General features: G+C 41.4%; 33 pseudogenes; all 33 read right to left on the minus strand.

Annotated features, from left to right (window-relative positions):
• Positions 1 to 5,745: 5,745 nt before the first annotated feature.
• Positions 5,746 to 5,864, minus strand: LOC142672535 (5S ribosomal RNA; annotated as a pseudogene).
• Positions 5,865 to 5,934: 70 nt separating this feature from the next.
• LOC142671359 (5S ribosomal RNA) lies at positions 5,935 to 6,053 on the minus strand (annotated as a pseudogene).
• A 67-nt stretch (positions 6,054 to 6,120) lies between these two features.
• On the minus strand, positions 6,121 to 6,239 carry LOC142671257 (5S ribosomal RNA; annotated as a pseudogene).
• Positions 6,240 to 6,306: 67 nt separating this feature from the next.
• LOC142671170 (5S ribosomal RNA) lies at positions 6,307 to 6,425 on the minus strand (annotated as a pseudogene).
• A 67-nt stretch (positions 6,426 to 6,492) lies between these two features.
• Positions 6,493 to 6,611, minus strand: LOC142672132 (5S ribosomal RNA; annotated as a pseudogene).
• Positions 6,612 to 6,678: 67 nt separating this feature from the next.
• Positions 6,679 to 6,797, minus strand: LOC142673010 (5S ribosomal RNA; annotated as a pseudogene).
• Positions 6,798 to 6,864: 67 nt separating this feature from the next.
• LOC142671426 (5S ribosomal RNA) lies at positions 6,865 to 6,983 on the minus strand (annotated as a pseudogene).
• A 67-nt stretch (positions 6,984 to 7,050) lies between these two features.
• Positions 7,051 to 7,169, minus strand: LOC142672747 (5S ribosomal RNA; annotated as a pseudogene).
• A 67-nt stretch (positions 7,170 to 7,236) lies between these two features.
• Positions 7,237 to 7,355, minus strand: LOC142672404 (5S ribosomal RNA; annotated as a pseudogene).
• A 67-nt stretch (positions 7,356 to 7,422) lies between these two features.
• LOC142672561 (5S ribosomal RNA) lies at positions 7,423 to 7,541 on the minus strand (annotated as a pseudogene).
• A 67-nt stretch (positions 7,542 to 7,608) lies between these two features.
• LOC142671452 (5S ribosomal RNA) lies at positions 7,609 to 7,727 on the minus strand (annotated as a pseudogene).
• A 67-nt stretch (positions 7,728 to 7,794) lies between these two features.
• On the minus strand, positions 7,795 to 7,913 carry LOC142673060 (5S ribosomal RNA; annotated as a pseudogene).
• Positions 7,914 to 7,980: 67 nt separating this feature from the next.
• Positions 7,981 to 8,099, minus strand: LOC142672133 (5S ribosomal RNA; annotated as a pseudogene).
• Positions 8,100 to 8,166: 67 nt separating this feature from the next.
• Positions 8,167 to 8,285, minus strand: LOC142672134 (5S ribosomal RNA; annotated as a pseudogene).
• A 67-nt stretch (positions 8,286 to 8,352) lies between these two features.
• Positions 8,353 to 8,471, minus strand: LOC142672547 (5S ribosomal RNA; annotated as a pseudogene).
• Positions 8,472 to 8,724: 253 nt separating this feature from the next.
• On the minus strand, positions 8,725 to 8,843 carry LOC142671667 (5S ribosomal RNA; annotated as a pseudogene).
• A 67-nt stretch (positions 8,844 to 8,910) lies between these two features.
• Positions 8,911 to 9,029, minus strand: LOC142672950 (5S ribosomal RNA; annotated as a pseudogene).
• A 67-nt stretch (positions 9,030 to 9,096) lies between these two features.
• On the minus strand, positions 9,097 to 9,215 carry LOC142672091 (5S ribosomal RNA; annotated as a pseudogene).
• A 56-nt stretch (positions 9,216 to 9,271) lies between these two features.
• Positions 9,272 to 9,390, minus strand: LOC142672293 (5S ribosomal RNA; annotated as a pseudogene).
• Positions 9,391 to 9,457: 67 nt separating this feature from the next.
• On the minus strand, positions 9,458 to 9,576 carry LOC142672762 (5S ribosomal RNA; annotated as a pseudogene).
• A 67-nt stretch (positions 9,577 to 9,643) lies between these two features.
• On the minus strand, positions 9,644 to 9,762 carry LOC142672560 (5S ribosomal RNA; annotated as a pseudogene).
• Positions 9,763 to 9,829: 67 nt separating this feature from the next.
• LOC142672573 (5S ribosomal RNA) lies at positions 9,830 to 9,948 on the minus strand (annotated as a pseudogene).
• A 67-nt stretch (positions 9,949 to 10,015) lies between these two features.
• Positions 10,016 to 10,134, minus strand: LOC142672326 (5S ribosomal RNA; annotated as a pseudogene).
• Positions 10,135 to 10,759: 625 nt separating this feature from the next.
• On the minus strand, positions 10,760 to 10,878 carry LOC142671989 (5S ribosomal RNA; annotated as a pseudogene).
• Positions 10,879 to 10,945: 67 nt separating this feature from the next.
• On the minus strand, positions 10,946 to 11,064 carry LOC142671724 (5S ribosomal RNA; annotated as a pseudogene).
• A 67-nt stretch (positions 11,065 to 11,131) lies between these two features.
• On the minus strand, positions 11,132 to 11,250 carry LOC142671468 (5S ribosomal RNA; annotated as a pseudogene).
• Positions 11,251 to 11,503: 253 nt separating this feature from the next.
• LOC142672585 (5S ribosomal RNA) lies at positions 11,504 to 11,622 on the minus strand (annotated as a pseudogene).
• Positions 11,623 to 11,689: 67 nt separating this feature from the next.
• LOC142672597 (5S ribosomal RNA) lies at positions 11,690 to 11,808 on the minus strand (annotated as a pseudogene).
• A 67-nt stretch (positions 11,809 to 11,875) lies between these two features.
• LOC142672545 (5S ribosomal RNA) lies at positions 11,876 to 11,994 on the minus strand (annotated as a pseudogene).
• Positions 11,995 to 12,433: 439 nt separating this feature from the next.
• LOC142671990 (5S ribosomal RNA) lies at positions 12,434 to 12,552 on the minus strand (annotated as a pseudogene).
• Positions 12,553 to 12,619: 67 nt separating this feature from the next.
• On the minus strand, positions 12,620 to 12,738 carry LOC142671725 (5S ribosomal RNA; annotated as a pseudogene).
• Positions 12,739 to 12,805: 67 nt separating this feature from the next.
• On the minus strand, positions 12,806 to 12,924 carry LOC142671470 (5S ribosomal RNA; annotated as a pseudogene).
• A 67-nt stretch (positions 12,925 to 12,991) lies between these two features.
• LOC142672429 (5S ribosomal RNA) lies at positions 12,992 to 13,110 on the minus strand (annotated as a pseudogene).
• Between the last annotated feature and the right edge of the window lie 53 nt (positions 13,111 to 13,163).

Genomic DNA, 13,163 nt, shown 5'->3' on the forward strand with positions numbered 1-13,163 from the left:
GTATCCCATTCTGTCTCATATTTAGGTATTGAATGGTTCTTATGTGCCATCATTTTTTCATGTGAGCATGTGCTATTAACATGTGCAATAATTTCCGTTAGTGCGGGGATTGCTGGACTTTTCCAGTACCTAGTTATGGTTATTTTGGTCGCAAGGAGTATATGCGCCGTTATTATTCTAAATTCCCTCGGAATCTCTTCAATGTTTAGAAAAAGTAAAGCAAGTGAAGGGGAGGGGACTATTGTAATCCCTATGATGTCTGACAATAGAAGGAATGTGGCTTTCCACAGATTTTTAAGTAGTGGACATTTCCATAAGATATGAATCAAGGTTCCTCTACCTCCGCAGTTCCTCCAACAATAGTGAGAGGCATTTGGGTATATGCGTTGAAGTTTATCCGGCGTGTAATACCAACGAAGCATCGTTTTCATCACTGATTCATAATGCAGAGTGCATTTCAAATTTTTTGCTATGAAAGTAAGTGCATTTGTCCATTCCTGCTCAGTATATTCTTTCGTGAGTTCCTTCTCCCATGCCAGAAAAGATGGAGACTTTGCAAATGTGTTTTTGGATCCCAAGAGATCATATAAAGGTCGTAATCCTCTAGAGTGTAACCCCGTTTGGGTCCACAATCGGAATATGTCTGCATTAGCTGTAACCTCAAACTGACCCTCCGCTTGCAAAAAATGTCTGATTCTTAGGAATTTGTAAAACTCATTGTTCGGGATACCATATTTGGTATGTAATGAATTAAATTGTACCAAATGGCTGTGCTCTATCAAGGAAGACATCTGTGTCAGACCCTGCTTCTTCCAAGACCTGAGGTCCAGGTCCGGTATAAGGAACTCTAAAGCGTCTACCGGTGATATTGGGAATAAAGAGAATGCAGATGTATCACTTAACGTATGAAATTTTGCCCAATTCTGTAGGGAGGTATCTAGGAAATATGGCAGGTGGGAGTCATGTGTTTTGGAGTGTAATTTTACTATTAGAAGAGCTTTTAGATTATGAATAGGGGATATTGATGTTTCAATGTGTACCCAATTTTTGGAGATGTCTCCCTCCCACCAGTCTTTCAATTGAGATACCTGGGTAGCTAGGTAGTAATGTTGAATATTTGGTAAACTCAAGCCCCCGTGTTTTTTCCCTTTATTCAGTATTCTAGCTGCTATTCGCGGTCTTTTCTTCAGCCAGATATATGTGTTTACCAATTTATTTGCTTTATTGAAAAAGGAAAGGGGCATTTTTATCGGCAATGTTCGGAACAAGTATAATAATTTCGGAAGTACTAACATTTTAAAAGCGGCTATGCGGCCTATCCACGAGACTTCATGTGCTGCCAATTGTTTCAATTCTATTTCTATTTGAGATAACATAGTATAGTAATTGACTTGATATAACTGTGACATTTTAGAGGTGATATTAATCCCCAAGTATTTTATGTGTGATTGTTGCCAATCCAACTGGAATTTCCCCCTCATAGATCTGATGTCCAACGATGAGCAATTCAAGGCTATAGCTTGGGATTTACCCATATTAACTTTGTAAAACGCTATTTGTCCAAATTTCTGTATGATCTGAAATGCAGCTGCTAATGACTTTTCTGGTTTTCCTAAAGTTAATATTATGTCATCTGCATATAGGGATATGCAATGCTCACGGCCTCCTATTTTTATCCCTTGAATCTCTTGGTGAAGTCTGATAGCTTGTGCCAATGGTTCTATTGATAGAACAAAAATCAGAGGTGACAATGGACATCCTTGCCTTGTCCCGTTTGTTATCTCAAATTCCTTAGATATAGCCCCATTGACAAAAACTCTTGCCGACGGAACAGTATATAAAGCCTTGATTGCATTTGTAATAGGACCTTCAAATCCCATTTCCTCTAGGACTGTAAAGACAAATGACCAATTAACCCTATCGAAGGCTTTTTCAGCGTCTAGAGTTACCATAACTGCTTTAGTCCCTTTCCTATCTACATAATCTAAAATATTAAGTACCCTCCTGGTATTTTCTGTTGCCTGCCTCCCTTTAACAAAACCCACCTGGTCCCTATTGACCAAGAATGGGATCACATCTGTCAGACGGTTTGCCAAGATTTTGGCGTATATTTTTAGGTCAGAATTAAGGAGGGATATGGGCCTGAAATTTTGCGGTGAATCAGGTGTCTTCCCTTGTTTCGGGAGTGTCACTATTACTGCATTTAGCATTTCTTTCGGGAAAGATCCTTTCATCAACGCGTGCTTCAAGACTTCAAACAAGTGGGGGAGGAGAGCTTCTTCAAAAGTTTTATAATAGGCTCCAGATAGGCCATCAGGGCCAGGAGCTTTATGAAGCGGGAGGGCCTTGATTATTTTGGAGACCTCTATCATGGACAGGGGAAGATTGAGATCTTCTAATTGATGTGGTGATAAACGTGGTAGTTTTAAGTCAGTCAAGAAATCTTTGATGACTTGTTGGTTTGATTGCGGATTTGCCGTATGTGACTTTAAATTGTATAGGGATTCGTAGTATTCTTTAAATTTCTGTGCTATACCTTCAGGTGAGTATGTCTTAGTATTACTTAGGGGTTCTTTTAGAAATGGTATCTTACTTTTCACCGCCCTCGCTTTCAATCTATGCGCCAAAAGCTTACTAGCTTTATTATCCTGAGAATAGTATTGTGCCTTAATAGATTGCAGGTTTTTTTCATATTTATACATTAAACAATCTTTTAATTTAATCCGAAGATTTCTTATCTTCTCAGTGTTGGCCTGGGATACATTCTTTTTGTTCTGAGTTTCTACTTGACGCAATTGTGTTAATGTTTCTTCAACTTGACTCTCCCTTTCCTTTTTTGCTCTATGTCCCCACTTTATAAAAAGACCTCTTATATATGCTTTATGTGCGTTCCACAACACAAAGGGGTCATTTACAGAATTAACATTCAACAGAAAATATTCATCTATACCTTTACGCAACTCTTCTTTATACTTAGGATGGGACATCAAATATACATTATTTCTCCATAAAAAATGAGAAGTTGTGTTATGAACATCCTTAACACACATAGTTATAGCGGCATGATCTGACCATTTAATCAGTTCAATAGACGACTTTTCTACTTTTTGTATCAAAGAGCGACCAACTAAAAATAAATCTATACGAGAATAAGACTTGTGTACTAGAGAATAAAAGGAATAATCCCTTTCTATGTCGTGTTGAATACGCCATATGTCATATATGTCTTCTCGGAGTAGGACAGGAGCTAAAGATTGGTAGTGGGTTTTATTATCGCTCGTGGAGTCCATTGTGGGGTCATGGATGGTATTGAAGTCCCCACATACCACTAGTTCTCCCCGTCTAACCTTGTTAATCTTGTTGAATAATTTATTAATGAAGCGAATTTGGTGTGTATTTGGGGCGTAAACTACCACTATTGTAAATAACATGTTATTAAGTTCTCCTATCTGGATAATATATCTCCCTCCTGGGTCCGAAAAGGACGATATTGGAGTAAAAGCAACTGTGTTTCGTATTGCTAGGAGTACCCCTCTCTGCTTTTTAGTATAATGAGAAAGGATGATGTTAGGGAATTGGGTAATGTTTTATTCTATGAGCATCCTGTTCTACTATATGAGTCTCTTGTGCACACAGTATATCCCCTTTCAGTGTCAGAGCTTCTTTCCACATAAACGCTCTTTTGTGAGGGCTGTTCAAGCCTTTCACATTTATAGAAACAAACTTAACCATTACAAAATATTATAGCAACGAGAGTATGGAACTGAGATATCACTTGATATTCCCGTGTCCCTTTGGAACCTATATGTTCATCTAATCTGCGGGGAACGATGTATGTTCCCAGACTTGCTAAAGGTGGTATTATATTTCTTAGTTTATGCATAGATCTATCCATTGTTACATCTTCTAACTTTAGCATTTCACTGTTCAAAAGACATAGGTAACAAACCAACATATTGAGGTGCCTCATGACCCAAGTAGAGTCGCACCAACCATACATACATTTCAAACACATATACAGCTAAATAAGCTGTTGATGGATACCGGGACAATTTCTCAGGGCTCAAATCCCAGAGACATGCCAGAACTCCGAACGGCAACTATATCACGCTTTATCAGTGACTCTTTAACGAGGAAGTCTCTTCCGGGGTGGCACCACCTGCCATTCTTGTCCTATGCGGTTCTGTAACAGCTCTTGATCCTCCATCATCTCCGGGCAAGGAAGGTTCCTGGATTGTAAAAACTTTCTTCCTTCTACCAGGTTCGAAATAGCATGAAATGTTCCATTATGGCGTATCAGAATTTTAACAGGGAAACCCCATCTATAAGCGATGTTATGATCACGTAAAGTTGCTGTTATTGGTGACAAGCTTTTACGCATGCGAAGGGTTGCTAAAGATAGGTCCGCATATAGTTTAATATGCTGATATGGTGCTGGTATATCTCCCATCGACCGTACCGCGGCCATCAATGCGTCTTTGACGTGATAGTAGTGAATCCTTATGAGGACATCCCTAGGCAAGGTTTCTGGTGGGTGTTTCGGCTTTGGCACTCTGTGTGCCCTATCAATTATGATGTCAATAGCTGAAGTTGTTGGTAGTATTGCCATCATGAGTGCTTGTACATATTTGGTGAGATCTGCATTTTGAATTTCTTCTGATACTCCTCTGATCTTCACATTGTTCCGTCTAGAACGATCTTCTAGATCTATTACTTTAGCTTGTAAGCTTTCAATTTCTGCCGCCATGTCTGAATGTGAGTCCACTAAGTTGTTATGGGACGTTGCAAACTCCCCCATTTTGTGCTCCATATGTTGTGTTCTCTGTCCCAGTCCCTGCAATGTAGCAGTAATGGGGGCTAGTAAGGCGGTGAATTCTGAGTGTATAGAGGAGCTAAACACCGTCAGCATTTCTTTTATCAGAGTGCCCGATGCTGGGTTATCATTAGTGGGGATGTCTCTGAATGTTTTAATTCCCGTCGATGAACCCCGGGAGTCTCTCTCCTTTACCTCATTGTCTTGGCCTGACTGCGCCTGTAGTTTGAAGCGCTGTTTCTCTGGGCTTAGTGAAGGGGAAGATGGCGTCGACCTCGTGGCGCCCTCATCACTAACCTCCTCCAGAGACTCTGCTGCCAAAGGACTGTATCGGGATCCCGGAATTCTCTTCTGCGTCTGCCTCCTGGTTTCCGTTGAGGTTAGTATGGATCTTCTCATACCCTGGGAAGAGCTGGCAGTGTGAGGTGAAGCTGGATTTCCCGGGCTTGAAGGAGAGGGATGTGAGGTGAGGCCAGCAGCCCCGTCTTCTCCCTCCCGGTCTTTCTCAAAGTAGAAGTCTAATTTGCCTTGTTGTTTAAGGCTTCTCTTGCCCCTCGTCATCATGAGTAGTTATAACTACTTTTCTGGTGCCGAAATCACTTTTTAAAAGAGCTTAGCTTTGCAAGTAGCTTTGAAGTTGCCGGAGCTCTGGATTTAAGCTGCCATGTCTCTCGGCTGCCAAGCCACGCCCCCTCCATAGTCCTATTTAATCTATTGTGAAACAAAATCTAAACAACATAATAAAAAGTCAACCTCACCACGGATTCCCAGACAGTCTCCCACACTGGTACTAAGGAGGCCTTAAGCTGTGTAACTTCTGTGATCTGACGAGAGCAGGGACATTCAGCTTAGAATGGCCATTGACATTAAAGGCTTTAATCCATAGTCCTTTTTAATCGATTGTGAAACAAAATCTAAACGACATAATAAAAAGTCAACCGCACCACGGATTCCCAGACAGTCTCCCACACTGGTACTAGCGAGGCCTTAAGCTGTGTAACTTCTGCGATCTGACGAGAGCAGGCACATTCAGCTTAGAATGGCCATTGACATCAAAAAATGCTTTAATCCATAGTCCTTTTTAATCGATTGTGAAACAAAATCTAAACGACATAATAAAAAGTCAACCGCACCACGGATTCCCAGACAGTCTCCCACACTGGTACTAGCGAGGCCTTAAGCTGTGTAACTTCTGCGTTCTGACGAGAGCAGGCACATTCAGCTTAGAATGACCATTGACATTAGAAGCCTTAATCCATAGTCCTATTTAATCTATTGTGAAACAAAATCTAAACAACATAATAAAAAGTCAACCGCACCACGGATTCCCAGACAGTCTCCCACACTGGTACTAGCGAGGCCTTAAGCTGTGTAACTTCTGCGATCTGACGAGAGCAGGCACATTCAGCTTAGAATGGCCATTGATATTAAATGCTTTAATCCATAGTACTTTTTAATCGATTGTGAAACAAAATCTAAACGACATAATAAAAATTCAACCGCACCACGGATTCCCAGACAGTCTCCCACACTGGTACTAGCGAGGCCTTAAGCTGTGTAACTTCTGCGTTCTGACGAGAGCAGGCACATTCAGCTTAGAATGGCCATTGACGTTAAATGCTTTAATCCATAGTCCTATTTAATCTATTGTGAAAAAAAATCTAAACGACATAATAAAAAGTCAACCGCACCACGGATTCCCAGACAGTCTCCCACACTGGTACTAGCGAGGCGTTAAGCTGTGTAACTTCTGCGATCTAACGAGAGCAGGCACATTCAGCTTAGAATGGCCATTGACAGTAAATGCTTTAATCCATAGTCCTTTTTAATCGATTGTCAAACAAAATCTAAACGACATAATAAAAAGTCAACCGCACCACGGATTCCCAGACAGTCTCCCACACTGGTACTAGCGAGGCCTTAAGCTGTGTAACTTCTGCGATCTGACGAGAGCAGGGACATTCAGCTTAGAATGGCCATTGACATAAAATGTTTTAATCCATAGTCCTTTTTAATCGATTGTGAAACAAAATCTAAACGACATAATAAAAATTCAACCGCACCACGGATTCCCAGACAGTCTCCCACACTGGTACTAGCGAGGCCTTAAGCTGTGTAACTTCTGCGATCTGACGAGAGCAGGCACATTCAGCTTAGAATGGCCATTGACGTTAAATGCTTTAATCCATAGTCCTATTTAATCTATTGTGAAACATAATCTAAACGACATAATAAAAAGTCAACCGTACCACGGATTCCCAGACAGTCTCCCACACTGGTACTAGCGAGGCGTTAAGCTGTGTAACTTCTGCGATCTAACGAGAGCAGGGACATTCAGCTTAGAATGGCCATTGACATTAAATGCTTTAATCCATAGTCCTTTTTAATCGATTGTGAAACAAAATCTAAACGACATAATAAAAAGTCAACCGCACCACGGATTCCCAGACAGTCTCCCACACTGGTACTAGCGAGGACTTAAGCTGTGTAACTTCTGAGATCTGACGAGAGCAGGGACATTCAGCTTAGAATGGCCATTGACATTAAATGCTTTAATCCATAGTCCTTTTTAATCGATTGTGAAACAAAATCTAAACGACATAATAAAAATTCAACCGCACCACGGATTCCCAAACAGTCTCCCACACTGGTACTAGCGAGGCCTTAAGCTGTGTAACTTCTGCGTTCTGACGAGAGAAGGCACATTCAGCTTAGAATGGCCATTGACGTTAAATGCTTTAATCCATAGTCCTATTTAATCTATTGTGAAACAAAATCTAAACGACATAATAAAAAGTCAACCGCACCACGGATTCCCAGACAGTCTCCCACACTGGTACTAGCGAGGCCTTAAGCTGTGTAACTTCTGCGTTCTGACCAGAGCAGGCACATTCAGCTTAGAATGGCCATTGACGTTAAATGCTTTAATCCATAGTCCTTTTTAATCGATTGTGAAACAAAATCTAAACAACATAATAATAAGTCAACCGCACCACGGATTCCCAGACAGTCTCCCACACTGGTACTAGCGAGGCCTTAAGCTGTGTAACTTCTGCGGTCTGACGAGAGCAGGCACATTCAGCTTAGAATGGCCATTGACATTAAATGCTTTAATCCATAGTCCTTTTTAATCGATTGTGAAACAAAATCTAAACGACATAATAAAAAGTCAACCGCACCACGGATTCCCAGACAGTCTCCCACACTGGTACTAGCGAGGCGTTAAGCTGTGTAACTTCTGCGATCTAACGAGAGCAGGCACATTCAGCTTAGAATGGCCATTGACATTAAATGCTTTAATCCATAGTCCTTTTTAATCGATTGTGAAACAAAATCTAAACGACATAATAAAAAGTCAACCGCACCACGGATTCCCAGACAGTCTCCCACACTGGTACTAGCGAGGCGTTAAGCTGTGTAACTTCTGCGATCTAACGAGAGCAGGCACATTCAGCTTAGAATGGCCATTGACGTTAAATGCTTTAATCCATAGTCCTTTTTAATCGATTGTGAAACAAAATCTAAACAACATAATAATAAGTCAACCGCACCACGGATTCCCAGACAGTCTCCCACACTGGTACTAGCGAGGCCTTAAGCTGTGTAACTTCTGCGATCTGACGAGAGCAGGCACATTCAGCTTAGAATGGCCATTGACATTACATGCTTTAATCCATAGTCCTTTTTAATCGATTGTGAAACAAAATCTAAACGACATAATAAAAAGTCAACCGCACCACAGATTCCCAGACAGTCTCCCACACTGGAACTAGCGAGGACTTAAGCTGTGTAACTTCTGCGATCTGACGAGAGCAGTCACATTCAGCTTAGAATGGCCATTGACATTAAAAGCCTTAATCCATAGTCCTATTTAATCTATTGTGAAACAAAATCTAACCAACATAATAAAAAGTCAACCGCACCACGGATTCCCAGACAGTCTCCCACACTGGTACTAGCGAGGCCTTAAGCTGTGTAACTTCTGCAATCTGACGAGAGCAGGGACATTCAGCTTAGAATGGCCATTGACATTAAATGCTTTAATCCATAGTCTTTTTTAATCGATTGTGAAACAAAATCTAAACGACATAATAAAAAGTCAACCGCACCTCGGATTCCCAGACAGTCTCCCACACTGGTACTAGCGAGGCCTTAAGCTGTGTAACTTCTGCGATCTGACGAGAGCAGGGACATTCAGCTTAGAATGGCCATTGACATTAAATGCTTTAATCCATAGTCCTTTTTAATCGATTGTGAAACAAAATCTAAACGACATAATAAAAATTCAACCGCACCACGGATTCCCAGACAGTCTCCCACACTGGTACTAGCGAGGCCTTAAGCTGTGTAACTTCTGCGTTCTGACCAGAGCAGGCACATTCAGCTTAGAATGGCCATTGACGTTAAATGCTTTAATCCATAGTCCTATTTAATCTATTGTGAAACAACATAATAAAAAGTCAACCGCACCTCGGATTCCCAGACAGTCTCCCACACTGGTACTAGCGAGGGCTTAAGCTGTGTAACTTCTGCGTTCTGACCAGAGCAGGCACATTCAGCTTAGAATGGCCATTGACGTTAAATGCTTTAATCCATAGTCCTATTTAATCTATTGTGAAACAAAATCGAAACGACATAATAAAAAGTCAACCGCACCACGGATTCCCAGACAGTCTCCCACACAGGTACTAGCGAGGCGTTAAGCTGGGTAACTTCTGCGATCTAACGAGAGCAGGCACATTCAGCTTAGAATGGCCATTAACATTAAATGCTTTAATCCATAGTCCTTTTTAATCGATTGTGAAACAAAATCTAAACGACATAATAAAAAGTCAACCGCACCACGGATTCCCAGACAGTCTCCCACACTGGTACTAGCGAGGCCTTAAGCTGTGTAACTTCTGCGATCTGACGAGAGCAGGCACATTCAGCTTAGAATGGCCATTGACATTAAATGCTTTAATCCATAGTCCTTTTTAATCGATTGTGAAACAAAATCTAAACGACATAATAAAAAGTCAACCGCACCACGGATTCCCAGACAGTCTCCCACACTGGTACTAGCGAGGCCTTAAGCTGTGTAACTTCTGCGATCTGACGAGAGCAGGCACATTCAGCTTAGAATGGCCATTGACATTAAATGCTTTAATCCATAGTCCTTTTTAATCGATTGTGAAACAAAATCTAAACGACATAATAAAAAGTCAACCGCACCACGGATTCCCAGACAATCTCCCACACTGGTACTAGCGAGGCCTAATGCTGTGTAACTTCTGCGATCTGACGAGAGCAGGGACATTCAGCTTAGAATGGCCATTGACATAAAATGCTTTAATCCATAGTCCTTTTTAATCGATTGTGAAACAAAATCTAAACGACATAATAAAAATTTAACCGCACCACGGATTCCCAGACAGTCTCCCACACTGGTGCTAGCGAGGCCTTAAGCTGTGTAACTTCTGCGATCTGACGAGAGCAGGCACATTCAGCTTAGAATGGCCATTGACGTTAAATGCTTTAATCCATAGTCCTATTTAATCTATTGTGAAACAAAATCTAAACAACATAATAAAAAGTCAACCGCACCACGGATTCCCAGACAGTCTCCCACACTGGTACTAGGGAGGCGTTAAGCTGTGTAACTTCTGCGATCTAACGAGAGCAGGGACATTCAGCTTAGAATGGCCATTGACATTAAAGGCTTTAATCCATAGTCCTTTTTAATCGATTGTGAAACAAAATCTAAACGACATAATAAAAATTCAACCGCACCACGGATTCCCAGACAGTCTCCCACACTGGTACTAGCGAGGCCTTAAGCTGTGTAACTTCTGCGTTCTGACCAGAGCAGCCACATTCAGCTTAGAATGGCCATTGACGTTAAATGCTTTAATCCATAGTCCTATTTAATCTATTGTGAAACAAAATCTAAACGACATAATAAAAAGTCAACCGCACCACGGATTCCCAGACAGTCTCCCACACTGGTACTAGCGAGGCCTTAAGCTGTGTAACTTCTGCGATCTGACGAGAGAAGGCACATTCAGCTTAGAATGGCCATTGACATTAAATGCTTTAATCCATAGTCCTTTTTAATCGATTGTGAAACAAAATCTAAACGACGTAATAAAAAGTCAACCGCACCACGGATTCCCAGACAGTCTCCCACACTGGTACTAGCGAGGACTTAAGCTGTGTAACTTCTGCGATCTGACGAGAGCAGGGACATTCAGCTTAGAATGGCCATTGACATTAAATGCTTTAATCCATAGTCCTTTTTAATCGATTGTGAAACAAAATCTAAACGACATAATAAAAAGTCAACCACACCACGGATTCCCAGACAGTCTCCCACACTGGTACTAGCGAGGCCTTAAGCTGTGTAACTTCTGCGATCTGACGAGAGCAGGGACATCCAGCTCAGAATGGCCATTGACATTAAATGCTTTAATCCATAGTCCTTTTTAATCGATTGTGAAACAAAATCTAAACGACATAATAAAAATTCAACCGCACCACGGATTCTCAGACAGTCTCCCACACTGGTACTAGCGAGGCCTTAAGCTGTGTAACTTCTGCGTTCTGACGAGAGAAGGCACATTCAGCTTAGAATGGCCATTGACGTTAAATGCTTTAATCCATAGTCCTATTTAATCTATTGTGAAACAAAATCTAAACGACATAATAAAAAGTCAACCGCACCACGGATTCCCAGACAGTCTCCCACACTGGTACTAGCGAGGCCTTAAGCTGTGTAACTTCTGCGATCTGACGAGAGCAGGCACATTCAGCTTAGAATGGCCATTGACATTAAATGCTTTAATCCATAGTCCTTTTTAATCGATTGTGAAACAAAATCTAAACAACATAATAATAAGTCAACCGCACCACGGATTCCCAGACAGTCTCCCACACTGGTACTAGCGAGGCCTTAAGCTGTGTAACTTCTGCGATCTGACGAGAGCAGGCACATTCAGCTTAGAATGGCCATTGACATTAAATGCTTTAATCCATAGTCCTTTTTAATCGATTGTGAAACAAAATCTAAACAACATAATAAAAATTCAACCGCACCACGGATTCCCAGACAGTCTCCCACACTGGTGCTAGCGAGGCCTTAAGCTGTGTAACTTCTGCGATCTGACGAGAGCAGGCACATTCAGCTTAGAATGGCCATTGACGTTAAATGCTTTAATCCATAGTCCTATTTAATCTATTGTGAAACAAAATCTAAACAACATAATAAAAAGTCAACCGCACCACGGATTCCCAGACAGTCTCCCACACTGGTACTAGGGAGGCGTTAAGCTGTGTAACTTCTGCGATCTAACGAGAGCAGGGACATTCAGCTTAGAATGGCCATTGACATTAAAGGCTTTAATCCATAGTCCTTTTTAATCGATTGTGAAACAAAATCTAAACGACATAATAAAAATTCAACCGCACCACGGATTCCCAGACAGTCTCCCACACTGGTACTAGCGAGGCCTTAAGCTGTGTAACTTCTGCGTTCTGACCAGAGCAGCCACATTCAGCTTAGAATGGCCATTGACGTTAAATGCTTTAATCCATAGTCCTATTTAATCTATTGTGAAACAAAATCTAAACGACATAATAAAAAGTCAACCGCACCACGGATTCCCAGACAGTCTCCCACACTGGTACTAGCGAGGCCTTAAGCTGTGTAACTTCTGCGATCTGACGAGAGAAGGCACATTCAGCTTAGAATGGCCATTGACATTAAATGCTTTAATCCATAGTCCTTTTTAATCGATTGTGAAACAAAATCTAAACGACGTAATAAAAAGTCAACCGCACCACGGATTCCCAGACAGTCTCCCACACTGGTACTAGCGAGGACTTAAGCTGTGTAACTTCTGCGATCTGACGAGAGCAGGGACATTCAGCTTAGAATGGCCATTGACATTAAATGCTTTAATCCATAGTCCTTTTTAATCGATTGTGAAACAAAATCTAAACGACATAATAAAAAGTCAACCACACCACGGATTCCCAGACAGTCTCCCACACTGGTACTAGCGAGGCCTTAAGCTGTGTAACTTCTGCGATCTGACGAGAGCAGGGACATCCAGCTCAGAATGGCCATTGACATTAAATGCTTTAATCCATAGTCCTTTTTAATCGATTGTGAAACAAAATCTAAACGACATAATAAAAATTCAACCGCACCACGGATTCCCAGACAGTCTCCCACACTGGTACTAGCGAGGCCTTAAGCTGTGTAACTTCTGCGTTCTGACGAGAGAAGGCACATTCAGCTTAGAATGGCCATTGACGTTAAATGCTTTAATCCATAGTCCTATTTAATCTATTGTGAAACAAAATCTAA

Source organism: Rhinoderma darwinii (assembly GCF_050947455.1).
Source record: "Rhinoderma darwinii isolate aRhiDar2 chromosome 1 unlocalized genomic scaffold, aRhiDar2.hap1 SUPER_1_unloc_28, whole genome shotgun sequence".
NCBI classification, from domain to species: Eukaryota; Metazoa; Chordata; class Amphibia; order Anura; family Rhinodermatidae; genus Rhinoderma; species Rhinoderma darwinii.